Consider the following 23,488-nt stretch of genomic DNA (forward strand, 5'->3'; position numbering starts at 1 on the left):
TATGCAGAGTGACCTATTAAATAGTTTAGCATTTTCCATCACACTATTTCAACTGAAGTCCAACTGAAGCTCATCTATTACCATTAAAATCCAATACCTACATTACACTTCATCTAACTGCTGAAGTGATCCAAGATGACGTGCAGCAATACCTTATTTGCTTTCAGAATCAATAAGATTAATCTGGATTTCTCTCAACCTTTCAAGTTAGCTTTTTTTAGACCATTATAAATAGCTTTGAATCAAAGTTCAGCACATTCCCTTTTTCTCTCTTTGTGTTAAAGAGCTGGCATACATAACTCTAGGGGACAAATCACAGTCCAGACAAAGGGTTTCTTCAAACAAGAAGCTTTAAATGAGAACTTAGTCTTTGCATGTAGATCTCACATTTTAACTAAGTATGTTCATCTCAATTTCTCATTTAAAAACTATCTATACAGTGGCCATTCTAGGTAGCTGATATCCAGAGGTGAGGACTGAAAAGTCAAAATAACTCTCCAAAATGACATAGTATTGTTAGAGATCATATGTTTTGTAATAAAAAGCATGCAGAAACTTCATAAGGAGTTGCATCTCAATAGGATTTCAGTGCTTACATTAAGAGGTAGGAGAATACAAATTTAAATTCACTTGGGCAGAAGAAGAAATTAATTGTTGATTTTCATACCTCTAACAGTTTTCTAGAAACTGGCTTCAGGAAAAGGAGTGTGTGGGTGTTCATGTGTATGTTCACTATGTGGTGGGAGGAAAAGAAGATCAGTAGTATAAGCATCATAGTAGCTGTGACTTGTAGGAAAGCATAGACACAGCTCTGTTTTTGAAAAAGAAAAAACAACACTGAAGCCTGCTTTCTTAAACCAGCTCAAAAACAGTCAGTACCACAGAAAACATTCCTCTCTAGAGGGAGCTAGAACAGCAGATGAATCTTTTTATCAGTTTTATTGTTGACTACTTAAGAAGGTCCCTAGCCATTGTACTTGCTTTGAAGCACTCCTTGTTCAGCATAATGTTTTGGGACCCTACTCAAAGTAACATGACTCTTTAAATGTGCTGTCTAAAGCTCACAGCTGCAAATTGTGCTCCAAGGTAGGCATCCCTACAACAAATTTCAGTCTTACTGGTATAAAAAAATTGTCTTCACTGCTGTTTTATTTTGAAACAGCTTGCAAAAAAATTCTCTGCATTAAGTTACATTTGCTCTCCAGCAGAAAACATTATTTGCTGATCTTAGTCTTTAATAAACACATCCATAGCTTCAAGGGCACTGCAGTTCAATTTTATATGTTAAAATTCACTCATAAATGACCTTCCTTTATTTGTAAATAAAACTCTTTAAATACTGTATTTGAACTTTTTTTTTCCCCACTGAAATGCCACATTATCCAGACTAATATTTTATCATCAACATTTATACCTCACAAGTCTAGTGATAAAATTCTCTAATCCAATTTAATTTTTTTAAAATGAAAAAATTCATTTTAAAATTTCACTCTGTTGAAATTACATATCTGTGGTATACTTATAGTTGGAACACTTGCAGAAGACACATAAAAACTGGAGTCACTGATTTTTATCTTACATCATTTAAGATTAGAAAGAAAGAGAACTTCAGGAAGTCCCTCATAGTGCCCTGAGCACTAAATTGTGGCAGGCTCAAATCCAGTTTCTCTCTCACAACAGGTTTGATGTTGTCTGCACCGCATTTCCCATCATGATCAAAAGAGAAAGATACTTTCTCAGAGAAATTAAAATTTAAAATAGCCATGACTAACATAAAAAGATTTAAAATGGGATGAAATGTAAAGGGAAAAAAAGCGTGAGGTGTTCCACTATAGGCAGAACAGTCATCTGTATGGAAGAAGAAAAGCTCTTCTACACCATATCTTAAGGAATGGAAACAGGTATGTAGCACTGAGATTGGGCAGAAAAATATGGGCATCAATATTTTGTTGTTGCAATAAAGGCAAACACATGCTTTCTTCAAATCGTTTCCTTTGATTTTTTTTTTTCTCAATCTTACAAGACAGTACCTAAAAGTACAAATAAAAATACAGTTCTTTAGTTGGGTAGTTGAGAAGGTTCCTTAAACACTGCTGAATGTGAGGGAGCAAAATTTCATGCCCATGAAGTAATCTATCATCAGTGTTGCATTTAATACATCTCAGTATATTGTTTCCTTTTATACAGTATTATGTCAGTGTTGTTTCATGGCTACACTACATCAAAGAGGTAATGAGCTGAAAAGGGTCATGAGAGAAACAAAAAAAATTAGAAGTGGTCAGAGATCTGTAAAATAGGATGTGTAAGTAATTCAAGATAAATTCAGGTTATTTTGTTTCAAGACAGCATATACAAAAACATAGTGACAGTTTTAAGTACTTCAAAACATATTGCTAATAGAGCAATCAAGAAAGAAAATAATTCAGAAATCTCCTCCTTTGAAAATATTCCGGTTACAAGGAAATGGAAGTCCTTGAACAGATTGCTTGGATAAATTATGGACATCCATTGCTAAGGGATTCTGAGAGAAAACTGAACAAACATCTGCCCAAATGGTACTGGTAATCCTCTCTCAGGGCAAAATCCCAGAAAATAACATCTCCTTTAGATCTATGTCATGCTAATATTCAAAATTATGTGACTTCTTGCATACGAATGAACTTCTGAATCAAGGAGAAAACCTGACTGGCTATACAAGGACGCCTAGACTGAATAACTTGCAACTGCCATAGGATGGGTGAAAAATAACTATGAAGGCCTGAAGTTTATCACTTTAGGGCCTAGATATTGGATGAGTTCTATTACAGCAAACTTTGTAAATAATCAAAATTTTCATAGCACTTAATCTGAAAGATGACTGTACCTTAAGAAGAAATGTGCTTACGTCTTTCATGATGAAAAAAAGACAGTTTTAGGCTTAAGGAGCCTTGAGTAAGAACAAATAAACACTTTTCAATGGGACAAAATTGGACAAATGGATAAGGCAGTAGAGAGTGAAAGCAGTAACACATCTGTGGAACACAGAGAATCAATGATTCCATTAGCAGCACAAACACACAAAGAACCATTCAGTAAAGCTAAAAGCATACAGAAATCAATTATAACTTTCTGAAATGAGTCATACAGAGCTCCTTTACAGTGTATGTTTTTTCCTGCAATTACACATGGAGTTGTCCTTATTCTCAGCTTTAACATACTACAACTTTTACATTTAATGACACTGTACCACTAATTCAGAGACAAAAATACCTCAGTATTCCTTCCTTTAAGAAATTCTGACTATAATGATAATGAAGCCATTAAACAGACTATTTGGAGGATAGCTTATGGCTCCCCAACACTATGAGGGTGAGGGGTTCTGTGAACAAGCCAGAAGAAGCATCTCAAAAAATGTTGTGGAGAATAAATGCTATGGATTTGTCCCTTATCTCAGAAGAGTAGTTCAAGTCTCCTGTATTAGGGGAGAAAACATTATTTTACCATCACTTGTAGGAAGGAATCTGGAAAGGTATGAAACCCAGCCACAAAGGCAACTGTGTGACCAGCAACCCAGCTGAAAATCTCTAAGGACAGAGGCTGTTCCCCACTGCTGGGCAAACAGCTCTACTATTTGTCTGTCCTCATGAGAAAAGGCTTTTCATTGTGTCCCATTTCAAGTTCTGCTTACTGTCTTGTGTCCACCCCAGGCACCATTACAAAGAGCCTGGTTCTATCTTCTTGATGTCCTCATTGACATGGAAAGGCTGCATTTAGGTCCTGATGAAGCCATCTCCAGGCTGAACGGGCCCAGCTCCCTCGCAGGGAAAGCGCTTCCAGGCCCACCCAGCTTGGTGGCTCCCCAATGAACCTTCTCTGCATTATCAATGTCTTTTTTGTACTGAGGGAGTCTAAACTGCATACAGTATTCTACATACTACTCTAATGAGCACTGAGTAGAGAGGGATAATCATTCCCTTGATCTCCTAGTTGTGCTCCTCCTAATCCCTTCTCTGCTGCTGGTTCAGGTATAACTCACTACCCAACAAGGCCCCTGAAACTCTTCCTATGAGCTGCACCACAGACAGGCAGGCCCCAGTCTGTATCACTGCCAGGAACTCTTCTTTCCCAGGTGCAGGATGTGGCACTTGTTGGATTTTATTAATTTAGTTCATTAATTTCCTGGCAGTCTCTTTGTTAGCCTGCCTAGGTGTCTGTCAAGGGTATACTGACTGCACCCTCCAGTTTGGTGTTATCAGCAAAGCTGAAAACCAAGCCCTCTGTGCCCTCTTCCAGGTCACTGACAAAAATGTTAAAGACGACGGGTCACAGGATAGACATCTGAAGAACACCACTTACCACAGTAATCCAGACAGATGATACCCCATTAACCACTACCCCCAGTCTGAGCATCAAAGCAGTTGTCCACCCACCCATATAGATGGAGGCTATGGCAACAAAGAATCAAACATTTTTATTTCCTTAAACTAAAATACTACTAATACCAATAACAATGTTAATGAAAAACTGACTCTTCATTTTGAGACTTAAATGCATAAAAAACGTTAACTTTTAAAAAATCAGGAAAAAAATCAAAAAAGAAAAAAAGTATTAAGTATCTTTCTGCTGTAAAGTACACTGCCCACTCTCAGCAGTATCCAATTCCCATGTACAGAAGGATGCTGCAATGCCCTTACATCCATTAGGCCCAGCAGCCCTGCCCACCCCATCTCAGAGGCCAAAGGCGAGGACACACCTGCATTCATGGCAGGGGCCACAACCCCCCTTCACACTCTCCACATGTAGACCACCAGCAGCTGCTTCTGCCTCCCTTCCCAAAGTCTGCAGCTGGGAAACAGCACCAACACCAGCACTGCTACAGATGATGAAACTTGAGGCTGCTCCAGTGGTCCAGGCCTTACCCTACTGCTCGTGTCTGAGGGCAAATATTTCAAAGTAGCTTGAAGGGAAATATTTCAAATTAAGATTTGAAAAAAGTTAAGTCTGAATTTCATTCTAGCTGGAAAGAAAAATTATCAATGTTACTTTTTAACACTGAATAGTGTATCACAAAAAATTTTAAGTATCACAAGACCAACAACCCCCCACCTTTTAAACTAGAATAATATACAATCAAACTGAGCTAATAGCTACCCAACTTTTATAATGTACTTGAGATGTTCAGCTTCTTTCAGGTCCTATTCAAAATAAGCACACCCACAAGAAAAATGGATGGGAAATTGCAGGAAAAAAACCCACAACTGCATTATAGCCTCAGTAAGAAGCTAGTAAGAATACTTATATTTGCCATTCCATGTTATAAAACTGATATTAGATCATGCATTTTTACTAGAGCTGTAACTCTATGTCATAGTTTCATAATGTTCACAATTGTTCTCAATGAATAGAATCACAAATTTCTGATAACTCCTTTCAAAATGGTGATTCACATTCACAACAAAGACAGTGGAATATTATCTGATGGACACCACTGATTTTTGTGTAAGTCAATTCAGATTAAAGATACTGAATTAAAATGTACTGTAAATTTTAAATGCACTTTTTGGTAAAAAAATCAACATCAGAAATAAAGATCATCAAAACTAGATACTTAGGAAATCTTTGAATCTTTCCCAAAAGCATTGGTTACATTTGAAATATGCACCTTTAATAGTACAATATAAATTCAAATCTTGATAAAGATGTTTTTGTTTTTTTTTAATCTGCATTTATTAAAAACAATATTATGGATTTGAATTTCAATATAAACAGCTGTAAAAGGTGTATTAGCATTACATCTTTTTAGAAGATTTTACTAGCAGCATGACTTCATCAGTTTCTAACAACTCAGAACAGTTTTTCCTAAATTATCAAGGGTGATATTCAAGGTAACAGAAGTTTGAAAAGATGCTCTCAATATCCAAAATTTTTAAGTCTGTTTTGTTGCTTACATCACAACCTATCTAATAGTCAAAAATAGCCTTAGGGATACATGTCTGCTAATGACATTACCCTTGCAAGAAAAGTGATTAACAGCTGGCTCACAATATCTGTGATCTTAATCAGTAAGCACGAATATCTTCTTTAATTACTGTAAGCTCAGTACATCATGAGCTAATTAGCTATGATTGATTGTTGTCATTCTCATGCACCTCTCAAAACATCTGACACAAATATTTAAATTCTCTATTGCACATTTGAAAAATCAATTTCCAGAATGCCATGTCAGAATAAAAATTGCCTTCTTAAAAACTAACAAATGCTAATAGAGACACATGGTTAAATGTTCTAAATTCTAACCCAGAAAATTGCTAAGACTCAAATCAGTAGAAAAATTGCCTACTTTTATTTTGATTTAGATAGTATCTTTAAGTAAATGGCTTAAGAATATAAAACCTCAGAATATAAAGATGTACCTATGCTTACAGCAGTTTCTACCAGTCAAACAAAAACTCATAAATTTCACACTTCGAACTAAACCACTTAGCAATAGCTGGAAAAACCTCACAACATTCCCTTCAGAGATTATTTAGAAACAAGATTATCAGAAAATTAATGTGATTAGTTCTATTGCTGATACCATGAATCTTACCCTTAGCAAGGCTTCAGCTGATTAATAAATACTCCTGTCATTATATAAAAAGGCAAACAAAAAAACTAAGAACATAATAAAAACATCTCACCCATTTTCTTAACCTAGAATAGCCAAATAAGAGCAATGTGAAGGCATCAATTTTTTTTTTTTTTTTTAATAGAATACCTGATTTTGATTCATCCTGTTCTTGCTATCCTTCCCTTTTTGACTGCTACAGGTCCAGCACAGTCATTCTTTTTCAAGATTTTGCATTAAAATTGTTGTTGGTTTTTGGAGTTTTTGTCCTATTAAACTGTTGTGTTACTCTGCCAAAATCAAGAAAAAAGCCATATCCAACTACTTAATTTCTGAATAAGGTGGAAAAGAAAACAGGTCCAACTAGGAAAAAAGTACTAAAGTTTTCTGCAAAAGACAAAAACAAAGCAAACAATCAAAACAACAACAAGAAAATAAAATTTAAAAATAATAAAATAAAACAATAAAAATAAAAATAAAATAAAAATAATAATAAATAACCAGTGTAAAGATCTTAAGCAGTTATCCTTCAGAAACTGGAAGCATTTAAAGAAAATAGCACAGAAGAAACACGAATCCTAAGCTGAAGTGTTTTTGCAATACCCAGTAATTGAAGAAAAACTGCAGGTAATTTAAGTATTGAAAATTCAATGATTAATTTAAATTCAGATTTTAGAAAAAGATTTCTTTAGATGAAGAATATCTATTCTAGACCACTTTTCATAAGCAAGAAAACATGTAATCAGAAATAGCAAGTGGAGATACAGATTCAGCTCTCATCAAAAAAAAATAAAAAATACTTGGTCTGGGATGAATGTTTGTCCAGGATTCAAAGGTCGCATTTTTAAAGTATATACAGCCTAGTTTCATTAGCATCAAGACAAACAAGAAGATCAGAACTAAGAAAAAAAAATCTGGAACTGATGCTCAGTCTAATTTTGGTAGCTGCATATAAAACTTGTTTCGTATCTTTCTCAACTTCAATGATTTGCTGACTGACAACCAGTACATGCAACTGATTGATACACAGGCCCTTAACTATTAGACTTAAGCCTACGGAGGTGCATTGCACATTGGGATGCACGTCTCACAGAACAAAAATAAAACTAGGAAAGGAAACTAGGCAAGAAACACACATTTCTGAGTAAAAAGATTCAAAAGTAAGATGCTTGACTAAAGAGCTGGACATTTAAGGGGCTTTGATAAAATGTTGCCAAGGATCCGTATTTCAGAGTGATAAATGTGCAGCACAATTTAATTTTACCCATAATCATCTGCCCAGTGTCATCTGTCCCTTGATGCTCTTAGTCACAGAGCACTGGACTGCCAAAGTATTTCCATGTGCCACATGTGCTAAATGGAAAGTCTCATTCCCACAGGCCAGGGATGAAGCTGATCTATCACCCACTGCAGACCAGAACAATACAAGCAAACTCTTTATTCTGAGAAACTGCAGGAGAGAAGGATGGGACTGAGGGGATTTATTTTAAGTTCAGAACATGGAACCAAAGAACTAAAACAGACTCAGAAACAGACAAAACACCTGGCAGTTAAAGGAAGAAAAAGCAGAAATTTTGATTGTTCCTTTCCAGACAACATCAACTGTATCATGGAGTCATACCAATACCGTGGCAGAACTACTGTCAGGTTATCCTAGTGGTATTTCACAGTGGAAAGGCTGAAGGAAGTAATGTCCATGAGTACACAAGTATTTTGGTAATGAGGCACTGAGAATACAAACTGCTTTGTTGTGTATATTTGAAGCATACTTATGAAAGGCCCGTGTTGAGAAAAAGTACATGACCTTAAATACACTATCAGCATTTTCACAGTTTTATGCAAGTATACGAGTCAAATTTGCAGGGTAAGAAACATGACTGTATTTTTTGAAGGAAAGCAGAAGTAGAGGTATGGATGTGAAAAGGCAGAGAATAGTTCTTGGTATAACAAAGCTTAGTTATGTAAGAGGAAATGAAGATCTAAAATAAGACCAGAAATCAGTATGAGGAATTAACATAAATAAAGCGGAAAAGATAAAAATTAAAAAAAAAATTATATTAAAAAAAGGAAATTTCTAGAAATTGAATGCTTAAGAAAAAGAGTAGCTGTCCACTGACAAACACATCTATTTTTTGTAGGAATGATCACAATAGGTTACTAATCTGTAAAATAATCTTACATATTACTCTACTTATAGTATTAAAAATATGTTTGAAAAATAGAAACAAAATTTACAAAAGCTGTGTGCAACAAACCTGGTATCCAATATTTGAAAGTGCATCTAAAAAATAAGCCATAAAACATAGCTGGTGGTAAATAGGATCCTGCCTGAGGTTTACCACTGCTTCTCCCACTATCACACAGCTCTCTGGGATAACCATTAATGGAAACTGTGCCTTTGCGCTCTACTACTTCCTTCTCATCTCGTGCCAGCCAAAAGATGGGCTGATCACTGATCATTGCTTACCTAATCCCATTTTCGCTTCCACACCTATGGTTGTGTGTTTTATACCTCTTTTACATACCGCCATACTTACTATTACCCCTTTTCTGCACAGTAGAAACCAAGAAAACTATGTGATTTTCTAAGGAAATGTTTAGGGGATAAACAGTGAGAATATTTCAGTCTTTCTGTGACATACTGGTTTCAGATGCAACTGCTCCTACAGCTGAGAAGTTACTGTGCTTTGTTTTTTGTTTTTTTTGCAAAGCCATACCACATAAAACATCACATGTCAGGATTTTCTGTTTTGCAGATAAGGACTTTTTGAGTAGAAGGTGCAGTACAGGGCACCTCCCCTGCTCCTGGCTTAGGTTCTCTTCATTACATGAATGTCAAAGGCTTACTTTAGCTTTTGTTATCCTCCTTTGATTTCTGTACCACAGGGATGCACATTTTCTACATTCAGATGATTCTCACTGGTGTTCACGGGCCATTAAAAATCCTGAGAGTAATCTTAGATAATCTCTCTCCATTGCTTGTACCTGAAACTCAGCTATTATTTTCTTTTTATAAAAGAGAAACAGCATTCTAGCACAAATGCTCAAAAAAATCCTGGGAATTTAATTTTAGTCCCAATGAAGCTGAAGTCAATTGAAAACTCTCAGTTGAGTCAGGCTTTCATTGTAAAAATAATTAGTTTAATTTTTTTCACAAATGTTGACAGCTTTTCAAGTTGTAACATTCATAGCATAGTTATTACCATCGCTATAAAAATGCATGCAGAAGGACATATTTCAGGATTCTGCAGTTTTCTTACAAAAAATTCGCCTACCATTTTGTCAACTGCTATCAAGACCCCCCCAAACAATGCTGGTTTTAGTACTCATAAAAAATTACTTCAAGTTTCTGAACAAACAAAGGGTACATTAACAAGTTATAAACATACACAACATCATCATTCAGAAATAAAAATGACATTAAAAAATGGTAAGTGGTATAGTTTTAAATTCAACTATTTCCAAGACAATCTCAGAATAACAAGGGCCAAATTAACTACTAAATACCTCAGGTTAATACAATAAAAATATTTGTTAATAAAGGATGAAGAAATAATCACATACAAATGAAGCTTTATTAATTTTGTTTAAAAAAAACCAGTGAAAACTGAACGTAAAAATGAAAACTAAGACAGTACAGGAACCTTTCAAAAAATTACAGTTGAACAGCAGAATAGATTTCTATGGAGATGATCCAAAAAAATTATGAAAGGGAAACAAGGAGAAAAAAAAAAAAACCAAAAAATCCAATCACAATTATAGCAAGCAATCTACTTAAAAGATATGCAAAGAAGTCCATATTAGTAGCCCTCTTTATTGCTTTTTTCCCTGATTGTGTTAGGGTTTGTTTTATCTTTTTAAGAACGATCAATTATTAAAACAAAAAGCAATGTGGATCTTATTTTGTGAAACCTGATTATTATTATTATTATTATAAGCATGGAAATGCTAATCATATTCATTTTTCTGCTCTCACAAAATGAGGGTTTTTTTGTTTGTTTGAGACTGTACACTCAAAAAAAACCTCTCAGACTTAAAGGAAAACACTAGGAAAGAAACACAGAAGCACTAAGGATGGAAGGGGCTTCTGGAGATCATCTAATTCAAAGCCCCATGCAAATCATAGAATGTTAAGCAGTTGGAATGGACCTTAAAGATCATCTAATCCCAACCCTTCTCTCCATGGGCAGGAACACCTCCCATTAGACCAGGCTACTCTGCTCAGGATCATGTGCAATCAGGTTTAGAGTATTGCCAATGATGGAAATCTTGCATAAACCAATGTGGGTCCTTTTCCAGTGTCACTGTGAAAAATAAAAAATAATCCTTGTTCAACAGAATTTCCTGTGTTCCAATTTTTGTTCATTGCCTCTTTCACTGGGCACTTCTGAGAACACTCTGGCTCAGTCTTCATTGCCACCTGCCAGCTGGGAATTTTTCCACATTGGTGTAAGACTGCTCTGAGCCTTCTCTCCTTTAGCTCCTCAGTCACAGCTCTCTCATCCTCTTCTCATATGCCAGATGCTCCATCTCCTTGATCTATTTGGGCCTTTGATGGACTTGCTCCAGCATGCCCATATCTCTCCTGCAATGGGGAGCACAGGACTGGGCACATAACTCCAAATGCTGCCTCACAATGCAGTGCTGAGCAGAGGGTCAGGATCACCTCCCTCCACCTGCTGACAATGCTCTGGCTAATGCAGCTAAGAGAGCTGCTGTCTTTAGCCACAAGGCTGCATTGCTGGCTCAGTTCAATTTGGTGACCACTAGGATCTGGTCCCTTTTCTGTGAAGTTGCTTTCCACCCTATCAGCCTCCAGCCTCTACTGGTGTCTAGAGTTATTCCTTCCCAGCTGCAGGACTGTGCATTACTCTTTCTTGAGCTTCACATCAGCCTATTCTCCAGCCAGTCCCCCCAAAAGGCAACACAGCCATCTGATATTATCAGCCAGTCTTCCCAGATTTGTACCATCTGCAAACTTTTTGAGGGCTTTCTCTTTCCCAAGATCCAAGACATCAGATGGTATACAGGACCGGATCCATTATTGATTTTCTCACTATAGCACTAGTGACCATCCTCAACTTGGACTTCATGCCACAGATCACAACTCTTTTGACTATGGTAAGTTTTAAATTGCACCTCCCCATTCATCAAGTACATACTCCATCAATTTGCCTATGACAATATGATAGAAGCCAGTGGCAAAAAATTTACTACTGAAAGATTAACATCCACTCTTAGACCCTCATCCACCAATCCAATGATTTCACTAGGGATGACTATGATGTTGGTCAGGTGAAATTTCCCCATTATATATCATTGCAGAGTACTTCCAAACACCTTCTTCTCCACCACATTTGGAAGTGGATTCTGTTGTGGTAGAGTTGTTAGAATGTTGTTAAGTTAGTTTATGTTAATAGTTGATAGCATGAAATATGTATTTTCCCCTCTTTTAGTTGTGATTTCCCCCCCTGCTTCTCTTTCTCCTTATTGTTTACCTGGCATCAAGTTACCACGGTTACTGAAGTTTCTCTCCTCAGCCCCACGGCGAGAGGCCGGATAGAGTAAAGAGAGGACCCTGCTGGCATTTCCAGCTGCTTGAAATTTCTGCTGCCCAGGAGACCCTTCTTTCCAACACGGAAGTTTGTAACTCTGTTTTTCCTGTCCCAGAATGCCTCTGAGCTATGGAAGCTGAGAGGGCATGCTCACCTTCCCTTTCTTTCCCCCCTGTGTTGCCAGGAAACCAAACTCCCTCTCTCCTCCTCTGCCCCTCTGTGGAGAATACTCCTACACCTTTGTGGGCATTTGAAGAAGTTGGTGTCTTATTTCTTATCTTAGCGTGTGTAACCTTGATTTGTAGAAAGTTTGTAAGATGTACTAACTGAGAAAAATAATTGGTTCCCTCTCTGATGTTCCCTCCCTCTGAAAAACCCTGTTAAAAAAAGACCCCAAATCCTTTGTCTCTCGTCCTTTGGATTCCCCTTCACAGAAATAAACTGTGGAATGCAAACCAGGGAGAGAGTCCACCCCTGATTTCTTTACTCACTTGATAGACTTGAATTCTTGAAGAAAATCAATGAATCTCACAAACATATGCTGGCTTGAAACTCGAGTGAAGAGAAACCTCATCACTGAGCTAGCCCGGCCACTACTGGGAGGTGGATTTGCTCTATTACCTCTCCAAGGATCTCACCAAGGATCCATGTTTATTGCCCTTCTCAGAGACAGGCTTTCCTCAAGTCCCAGCTGCCACGATGTTTAAAAAAGTTATCTGGAGAGGCCTTGCATCAGCCAGCTCCTTCACCACTTTTGAATACCTTCTGTGAGCTTCTGCCCACTTGTATATATATGTCTGGTGTGTTTAAGTGTTCCATAACCTGATCCTCCTCCAACAGGTCAAAGTCCTGCTTGCTCCAGATTTTCCCACTGGTATGGGACACCTGGGTTTGCAGATGCATTAGACCATTATAGGTGAAGAAGACACAGAGTACCTCAGCATTTTCCAAATTCTCCATCAGATTATTTGTCCCACTCAGCAGTGTCCTTTTGCTGCTGATGGACCTGTAGAATTGTTCCCTGTTACCATTTGTGCCCCTTGAGATTCAACTCCAGGTAGCTTTTGGTTTTCATAACCCAATTCCTACATGATGATACAGTATCTCTACATTCCTCCCAGGATACCTGTCCCTGCTCTCACCTCTTGCACGCTTCCTTTCTGTAGTTGAGTTCAGTGAGAACATCATGCAGGTCTCCTGCTGTCCTTGTTTGTTGGGATGGACTGTTCTTGAGGAGGACTTGTTCTTAGGGGAGGCCATCCTTGAAAATCAGTGAGGGGATCTCTCCTAGACCCCTCTTTTCTCCAGGATTTACATGTATCCTATGGGATTCTTTCAAATTCTGCTTGCCAGAACCCTGAAGTCAGGATCCTGCTTTTTACCTTCTCTCCTCCAAGGGGCTTGGATACCCATCATCATGTGACTGAGCAAGTGAAAGAAAAGTGACTGAGAATATTTCCAGATTTGGAAAAACTGCAAATGTTTCTTAAAATTTATAGGTTAATACAATTTGTTATCTGAAAATAGACAGCTGATGAAGAATTGAAGAAAGCGCTTGCATGTGGAAAAAATATGATTTTTAAACATTTTTAAAAGTTGCTATTTCAACTTAAAGTTATTTATATTACTTACATCATTTACTGAATTCCTTTCCCTGATAAAGCCTCAAAGCAATTCCTAACTAGTTTGGTTAGGTTACAATATAATTTTAAAATATCAGTATCTACAAAGCCAAAATAAGCATCAACTCTTGTCATTCTCCCCCAGAAAATAAGAAATGAACATACCAAATGACCAGTCCTGCAGTTTCAGTAGGAGATTGTAACATTTCCAATAAATGCACGCACGCACACACATGTATGTGGGTGTATATTTTTTTTTTTCTCCCACAGAAAAATACACATATATAGAAAATACACAAAGTAAAGTAGCTAAGACTTTTATGATATAGTTAGGAGAGTGAAAAAAGATTAACTGTTATAACATAGTGAATTAGAAAGATCAGTTTATCATACTGAAAATTTTGTCCAGTGAGAGTACCACACTGCTATGATAAGACCAGGTCAGTCACTTCAGCTCTCTGTGTAAGGACCTCTAAGTGCACATGAAGACTGGAACTCCACATTTGAAATCAGTTCTGTGGACTCCTTTGGGTTTTTTTAGGCATTAGATTTCACTTGCTATGTTCTTACTGGAGGCAGTGTATGCATTAGAAAATTGTTTCAAATAATTTTGAAATTATTCAAAAAAAAAGAGAAAAATATGGTGTAAATGTAAAAATGCTTGGTTCTAGTTTTACTTGTAAAAGCCACTTCTAAGTTCATAAATTGCCTGTCAGTCTGTAAGTGAAAGATTCTCCTCCATGTTCCATTCTTGCTTTCATCCAAGTGTCATAAGATTGGCTCACACCATGCAGAAGATAAAGGATATGATAGATAATTGGCTCTCTAAAATTGCTCTGTCTACAGTCCTAAGAGCTGAAGGATAAGCCAGGTAGCAAAATAACAGTCTGAAGTGTCTTTTTTACACTAAAAAATATTTAAGATTGTAACATAAAATTAAGGATACAGCAGTCAAGAACAATATATGTCTCAACTAAGAGTAAATGGGACCAAATAATTCCTATCAACCATTTCTCTACTCCATCAACAGTGAATAAAAGAGGAGTTTTGGGAGTCAGATAATAGAAACCTGTTCAAGTTAACTTACAGTAAAATTCTGAAATAAACCTGCAAGGAGATTCAGTTGGTCTAACATGCTAGGAAAAAAAGGCAAGCATATTCTCATTTTTTCAGCCAGGTGTCTCTACATAAAATATGAGCGCTGAGCATATGGAAACAAGCTTGGTGGTATAAGTGTATTCTCATTAAAAAACCTTTAAAAACCAGGTTTTGGAAACTGGCTTGAGGGAGAACTTAGAACAGATTATTTAGTATTAGGCAGTAAGGTTAAAAGAGATGAGGGATAAAATTGCAGGTTCCAGGGCATCCATGACAGTGACAGCTACCTGATGAACTCCTTGCCCTTCTGACAGACATTTATTTCTATTTTTTTAAAAAAGATTTTCAGCATAATTAAGCATTTGATAAAGGGTGGAAACAACAGTTATAAAAGTAAAAAGAAAATAAAAAAATTACAAATATTTTAAAATATCAATAAAAAGCAATAAAAATAAAAGCATATATCTTATAAAATGCAATTGTTAGTTAAATAAGAAATTATTGAATTTAAGAGATTAATTTTTCATTTTCTATTATATGTAGATATAATAGAAACTGCTAATTGTTTTTTAACAGTTTCAGTGCGTTTTACAGTCAAAAGCAATATGAACAAATCTTTTAGAAGTTATGTAGGTAGAAAAGGGACTACTAATCCTCCTGCTAAGTGGATTTACTGATTGTACATTGCACACAATAACTAGAACCTTAATTATGGACCAAAATCCCTTGCTCTGTCTGTACAGAGGTACAGAGAAAAATTCATCACACCAAATTCTAGATACTTTACTGAAATCCCTAAGATTAGAATATATTTACACTAACCTCCCTGAAGTTTCAGTGAACAAAGATAGTGATCCCCGAAGAACTCAGAGATTAACCACCCTCTGAAGGTGCCTCTCATGCAAAATATATCCTAAAGCAGCATCATGAAAGAAAAATGCTTCAATAGCAATTTTGGGTTAACACCATGTATTGGAGCTGAACTATAGGGAAGCTTTTTTAAAAAACAATTAACCCATTCAAAAATAAAACTTCCAAAAACATTATTTGAAATAAAACAAGCTGTGAGGAAATCAGAAGTTGGCATTATGATATGATTATAGGCAAAGGCCAGCCTCACCACCAAACAAGAGGAAATGAGTAAGACAGAAAGAGGCACTAAACAAAGAGGAAACTAGTCTTTGTTTGGTACAAAAACTGGTATAAAAATGGTGCAAAAGGGCAGAAAGAGCAATGAATGGAAAAGGTAATGTCTCACAGCCTGTTCATAAATCACAGGCCTCCCTAGCTCAACATTATGTTCTCTCCACATAGTATCCAACCAACTTAGGTTTGTCACAGCTGAACATTCCTAATTGTGAAGATCAGGTAAAGAGGACAACAAATAGTTTTCACTTTCTTCAGACATGTTGAAGTCACACATACTTTGTAAGGATATCTTCCCAGCGTAAAAGAAGAGCTGTGAAGCCAGTTACTAACCCCAGTTAAACAACTAGAACTATGCTTGTTCCACCAGCAGTGCATTTTCTCGAAGCATATGTATTCAGTGATAACCTTATTATTCAAAAATATATCCCTGAAAAACTTTAGCTGGAGGGAGTGAAATGCAGGTGAAAACTTTAAGACTCAGCACTATTGCAATTGTGTCATGCATGCCATCACCAGCATCGTAAACATATGATCCTAGTGTACACAAAAGTCTAATTTTTTAAACTATGGAAATTAGCAAATAGGCATACCTAATGTGTATGCAACTGCTACCTAAACATACAAACAGCGTGTGGCTACTGTAACTTACATTTTTAGCTATAAAGCTCACCTACATTTAAAAGGTCTGTTGCCAGAGTTTTTCAAGAACTGCAAATTATATCATTATATAATGAAGTAATTCTAATTTTGATCCTGAATTTGGTTGTTCAACTTCTCAACTTAATATATCTCAAGTTGTAAAAATTATAGAGTCAGATGTCCTAAATAAAAATGAGCATTCCCCAAAAGATAAATTATCTCTTAAATGAAAAACTCTTTGTTTGATGCAGCAGGTTTCCACCTTGACTATCTCCACTAATATCTTCTCTCCTGCTTTTCCTAACTTTTCTCTACCAAAGTATTTCCGCAGGTGTCTGCATAGTCACCTACACCTAGCCCAACATAAGTTGCCTCTGGTCTTGTTTGCTTCCTTCTTTAGTTGTTTTTTTTTCCTTTATAATAACCACAAAATGTCACTTATTATGCCTTTGTTGCATATGGTAGATTTTCATTTGAACATACCCCTAAGAAAGGCCTTTCAACATTTCTGACTCAGTCCTCTCAATGTTAAATTAGGGATAAATCATATTTCATGTACAAAAAGTGCTTTTTCTTATTTTTTTAATTGGACCATTATTTTGGGGAATCATGTTAGGTTTACATGTGAAAAGCATCCCAAATTATGTAGGCAGAAATAAAAGTGTGAGCATTCTTCTGAATATTTAAATTTGTCCCACATGAATTCAGAAATAAGTCTTCCGTTTATAGTTTGTGTTATTCATATTATTGGCACAGAATGCCAAAACAGGACAACCAATTCACAACACAAGAAGTCATACTCCTATTTTTTTTTCCCCACTATAATGCTGAGATTTTTACTCTGCAGTACTTAGACAGTCTCAAGATGGATATTTTCCTACAGGTTTTGTTTGTTTCTTCCACATAAAACAATGGTTTTGCATGCTTGTTTGATATCTTTCTATTGGCTTGTTTTCATACATTTTGAGACAGGACTAGTTTGGAGAGAAAAAAATAAGCAAAACGAGACAAAGAACATCATCCCTACTGAAGCAATAACATAGCCTACAGCCAGGGATTGTCACTTCTTCACAGAGAAGAAACCAACAGAATTCTTCTGGGAGATATTGATGACACTGCAATGGGGGTAACCTTCCTTAAGATGGCAGATCCACCCTAGGGCCAAAGGGAAGTAAATATCATATCCACATGGAATTAGTGAGTTTAAGCTGATTATTTTAAGGAAGCTTGTGTGAGTGGGAAAAATAAGATTGCAACAAGCAACATATAGATAGATACAAATGGTGCTCTCCTACACTACATGATTCCTATCATGAATTTCAATAATGCCAAAACAATTCTTAAATCTGAGACTGAAAAGAATACAGATTTATAATGCTAAAAATGTTCATTGCTCTGCAGCCTGTTCTCAAATTAGGTAAGATCATGGAAAACCAGCAATAGGATTTGGCCCTCTACATTTTTTTTATTTTCTAGGCAAACACTGCTTTCCACTATCAAATGCTCTCAATCACCAATAGAGAAATTACTGTAAGTATTTTTAATTATTCTAAAATTAAGAAATTATTTCATTACTAAAAGACACTGCACATTCCTCAGGACTTAAAACATCAGTATAGTATGCCAAAATATGGTAGTATGTCCCGATTATTTACTGGTGAATAAAGAAGTTGTGAGTAACTTCTATACATGCATGCTGAAAGTTTGCTTTGTAGAGAGACCTGAAAGGTCATCTAATTCCAACACCCCCGCCAGATGCAGGTATACCACCCACTAGATCAGGCTGGTCAAAGCCCCATCAGCCTGGTCTTAAACACTTCCAGTGCTGGGGGATCCACAACTTCTCTAGGAAAGCTTTTCTAATGCCTCACCACCCTCACAGTAAAGAATTTCTTCTTAACCTCTAATCTAAATCTCTGTTAGTTTAAAACCATCAACCCTTATCACTACAGATCCATGTAAAAATTGTTCTTCTTTTTTGTAAGTCCCCTTTCGGCACTGGAAGGCAACTCTACAATTTCCCTACACCCCAGACTTTTCTCTCCAGGCTGAACAACCCCAACTCCCTTAGCCTGTGTTAACAGGAGAGGTGCTCCAGCCCTCTGATCATCTATGTTGCCCCACTCTGGGCCTCTTCTAATGGGTCCACATCTTGTGCTGGGGAGCTCAGAGCTGGAAGCAGCACTCCAGCTGCACTAGCACTCTCACTAGAGTGGAGTAGAGGGGCAGAATCCCCTCCGTTGCCCTCCTGGCCACGCTGCTTTGTAGGGAGCTCAGGGTGTGGTTGGCTTTCTGGGCTTCAAGTGCACACTGTTGGCTCATGTCCAGCTTCTCATCCTATGTCAGGTGCATCCTGTCTCCACAGGACCTCATCCTTCAGCCAACATCAAATACGCACATTTCTATCCACAAAGATAATGTAAAATGCAGTGTATTGTGCAGACAGAAAGCCTTAGCCCTTGCCTGAGTCCTTGGTCATCATCCCACAAAAGGAATATAAAAATACATCACAAATGCTGCATGAATATCTGAATTTTCAAAGCAGCCTCATGAATTTATTTCAGTAGCTTAATTGTAACATAACAGTAGCTTACTGGGGAGGGTCAGATGGGAGGTCAGATTGAGTGTGTGTCAATAAATGTATTTTAAACCATTTAAGGGGATTAATTTAAAAACCAAGTGAGCATCATAAATTTTAAATAACACTAACCGTAGTAAGGTCAGGTTTTAGATTCAAGTAGAAATCTTTCCATACACACACAGGCAAATCCATAAAATCACCATAATTATTTCAGTTCCTTTGGAAATACACAAAATGGCTTGAATGAAGAGATGTCACTGTCCTAAAAAATACAATTTGAATGTATTTACATTAAATGGGAAACTAAGGGTATCTGTAAAAAATAGGTGATCTAACAAAATAGGTGACCTGTCGATGACTCAAAACTTGCTCAAGACCGAACTCAGCAAACCACTTTAGTATGTATCCAGGATTTAACATGAGCACTACTGAAATCCAGTTCTAGTCCTGAAATCAACAGCTTAGCACAGGTCACTAGTGCCTAGCTGGGTGTGCCACACATGGGGACCTCCACCTTGCTCTCTGCTTGCAGGATCTCAAGAGCTTTTGCACCATGACAAGCCCCAGCAGACTGTGGGAAGAGGCAGGGGCATGTGCAGAACAGAAGAAACCACAGCTCCAGTCAGGGATGGAAATGTGGTGTGTGTCAATAGGGATTGTTTAGAAGTTTGTTGGTCATACCAGTACTGAAAGGATAAGGACAGACAAAAATGAGAAAACCTTAGAAGCAAACTGTACTTATGGATGAACAAGCCTTATGCTAGTGAGTATACCCTCTGAAAATACATGTGTGAATTAAGTGGCTGTAAAATACTTCAGAGTGTTCAGAGCCCCTGTTCTGTAATTTTGCACCCCACTTGATGTACTGTTCACAAAGCTAAGGTCTAAAAGAGAATAAATGAACAGAAAAGGGGAAGGATGCTGAAAGAAGCACAAATGACAAAATGCAAATAAATGGCAGACCACCAGACTAACAAGCACAGATGTGAGAGGTCAAGAGACCAAAAGGACTGAAAAAGAACACCATAAGCAAGAAAGTAAGATTAAAGCATATCTTGGCAAAATAGCCATTAAAGATAGAAAAAATAAAAATCCTGAAAGATAGGAAAGTCATTAGAAATCAGTAAAAATCAGACTTTATAAATTGTAAAAATCTGAGAAGGTAAAATAAAACCAGGATGAAGATAGGCTTTTAAAATTATGACATCTGCCATCAAATAGCAATAGAGTGCAACTCACAACATATCAGGACACTGATGTTAATTAACAAATCATGGAACAGCAAGAAAATTCCAAATGAATATTGAAAGCACACTGTTGCCCTTAGATAAGCAAATAGGACATCCTAAGTAACTACAAACAGATTAGAAGCTATTATATACAACTAACTTAATGATCATTCTCTGATATTAAGACATTGGAAATAGTCACCAAAGCTAAAGGAAAACCAACTTCTCAAAATGGCCTTTATTTCTTGGAGAAATTCACAAGTCAGTTTGATAAATGGAATTTATTTACTCTAAACATATTGATAAATTTGAAAAATCTGCAGTGACCTGGTGAATCAAGTGGTTCCATGAGCAGCAAAACTGATCTTCCTTGGTTTTACAAAGATTTCCATCCAATATCCTCATAAAAAGCCTGTTTTTATGTCTCCAGTTTACCATATTCTCCTTTTCCAAGTCTCCCCACATTCCTTGGGTTGCACTCCTTCCACAGGACTGGGCAAGCCACTGTACACAAGAACATGCACCAGGGTATCCATGAGAATAAGTGCTACCAGCCACACCACAGCCATGTCTTGTAAAGACACTTTACTGCCCCTACTGAAGTAACTAGCTCAGCTTTCTCTAACAAGTTATATTGTTACACTTCACTTATTTGACAGTAACAATTAAACAGTCACCAAGAGAAAACGAAGGAAAGAGGACTATGGGACAGTTAGACCAATGGACTCAAAACTGGCACACATGGCTAATATTTAGGTTAAAAATAAAGTCTACCAAGATGGCTTGTAAGAAACAAAATTAAATGATTAATGAAGAAAAAACCTTCATTGGGGAGTATAATTTAATTGTGTGATTTTTGATTTCAAAAATATTTTCAAAAATATTTGTATTTCAAAGAATATGCATAGCAGAATCAAGAAGATACTTTGTGAAGAAGCAAGATAAAGCCCAACTCAACCCAACAATCCAACATGACATATAATAAATCTTTAATATGAGTGACAGCTGATATCTACATGTCTCTGCACAGCACATATAAAGCCTAAAACAGTCAATTAATGACATTATGTGCTAAAAAATTAAAATAAGAAAACTGAGTAAGAAGCTATAAAAATTGTCTTCAAGAACTCAATAATGAGAAAAATATCAATTTTTTAAATTTTAATGAATTAATCAATGATAATAAATAATTTGTTAAGGATATTTATCTAAGTATTGCCAAAATGTAGTCTAAGTTATCAAATTTTTTATTAATGGATATTCCTGAGCTTTTGAATGTGTGGGTTTGCTTGTTTTTTTAGACTTTGACATCCTTTTCACTTACTGTTTGTTAATCAGTATGGTTTCCCAAAATTGTATCATTACATCTCTCCAGTCATCTAAAAAATGCTGACATAAATTAATCATTAAAAAAATAAATTCATTTCTTGATTCAGTTATGGATAGTGAGATTAAAAATTTGACGAGCTTCATGAAGTAGAAGATGCAAACAAGACAAAATGTTCCCCAAATATCACATAGAATAGCCAGTTTCATACATTTCATAGAGGTTGTTTGTCCTGAAAGTTGCATTTTGGTGAATACTGACTAAAAAACCCTGGAAGTGAGCAGGACACTGAAATGAAAAAAAATCAGCTTTTGAATGAGTTGTGTCCACTGCCTTACTGCCTCTCCTACAAGGGCAGACAAAATCTGTCCAAGTGGAAGGATACTATTGTCACCCCTCTTCATAATTTCAATTACACAATATCCTATTACTGTAAGAAAATGAAAACCATATTTAAATTCACCACTCAAGATCTCCAGGATGTTCTCTAGGAGTTGGCAAGAATCCATTAAATGAAGCCAAAAGAAACATTTCCAGTAAAAGAACAAAAAGCAAGGAATGAGCTCCTTTCTCATTCCTAAAATTCCCTGAAAACCCATATGAAACTCACTTGTCTGCAAATCTGAGGGAAGTTATAAGTTGTCTAAGCTTCAGTTGGCTGCTGACTGCTACCGCAGTCATTAGCCTTCAAAATGCCTGGATTTTCTCAGTTTGCAGAATTCTGGATCCTCAAATTGCAGAAGGAACAACAGCAGGTAAGCCAAGGAAAAATGATACATTTGAATCACCACTCCATTTTTTAGAGTCTGCACAAGGAGAGAAGTCATGGCAACCTGGATTTATGTGCAGATGTTCCTAGATAACACCCATGACCTTCAGAGGCCTTCAGCCCTTTAGTGAAAAAATCTTTTTCAACAACAAACATTCTAGTCAAGCATAATCTGAAATCTGTCACTGGTCCGCAAAACATAGGAAAAAAAAGAAAAAAGAGCCAAGTAATTTGGACAACATTTTTATATCTGTTTTTCTACAATCACCTTTGGTTTTTGTTTTTTAAATTTACATTATATTCACCAAGTTAGCCAAGTAAGTATGATAAACACATTCAGAAGGGACAGGTTAGATAAATACAGCTGCTACCAAAGAAATTAGTGAGTGGTTTATCGCATGGAGTGCATTTAGTCTGGAAGAATTTGCATTATGGCTTAATTTAAAACTGCACTTTCAAAAAGTAGTTTCCCATATTTATAACAAATAATTTAAAAAAGGAGACACAAATCCAATGAACATTGTCAGTTCTCAGTTTTGCTTTACCTTTATGCACGCAAAGACAGTAACAACATATTTGACTGAGATTAATTTGAGAATAATAATAGTATAGTCCAGAAAGAACTCTTGCTATGATAATGAAGTTGTGTCTAATTTGATTTCATATTTCTGTCACTTGATCCATTTGTAAAAGATCCAACTGAATCAAAAAGTCAGCCACGAAATATAATAAAGACATTAGAGCAGAAAAAAAAGAGAACTGTCAATATTTCATTGACACTCTTGCAGCACTATCATTATCAGCACTCTCACTCTTCCCTTCATTAATCTTCCTCCTTCTAGAACTAAACACTTGGATTCCCCTGTCTTACATCCATGCATGGTGACAGCTCTGTAGAGCCCTTGTGCCTGTCTGTCTGTTTTTCCACAACCA

General features: G+C 36.5%; 1 protein-coding gene across 5 annotated transcripts in view; it reads right to left on the minus strand.

Annotated features, from left to right (window-relative positions):
* Positions 1–23,488, minus strand: part of SNTG2 (syntrophin gamma 2) — a 221,209-nt gene that overhangs the window by 131,696 nt on the left and 66,025 nt on the right. The window contains exon 1 of one of the 5 annotated variants that reach the window (XM_086875958.1): positions 12,085–12,248. The exons of the other annotated variants lie outside the window; for them this stretch is intronic. The gene's annotated coding sequence lies outside the window, so the exon portion shown is untranslated. Of the gene's footprint in view, positions 1–12,084; positions 12,249–23,488 lie in introns of those variants that run through there. 5 annotated transcript variants of the gene reach the window in all.

This window comes from Cyanistes caeruleus, chromosome 2 (genome assembly GCF_971803275.1).
Source record: "Cyanistes caeruleus chromosome 2, bCyaCae1.hap1.1, whole genome shotgun sequence".
NCBI lineage: Eukaryota > Metazoa > Chordata > Aves > Passeriformes > Paridae > Cyanistes > Cyanistes caeruleus.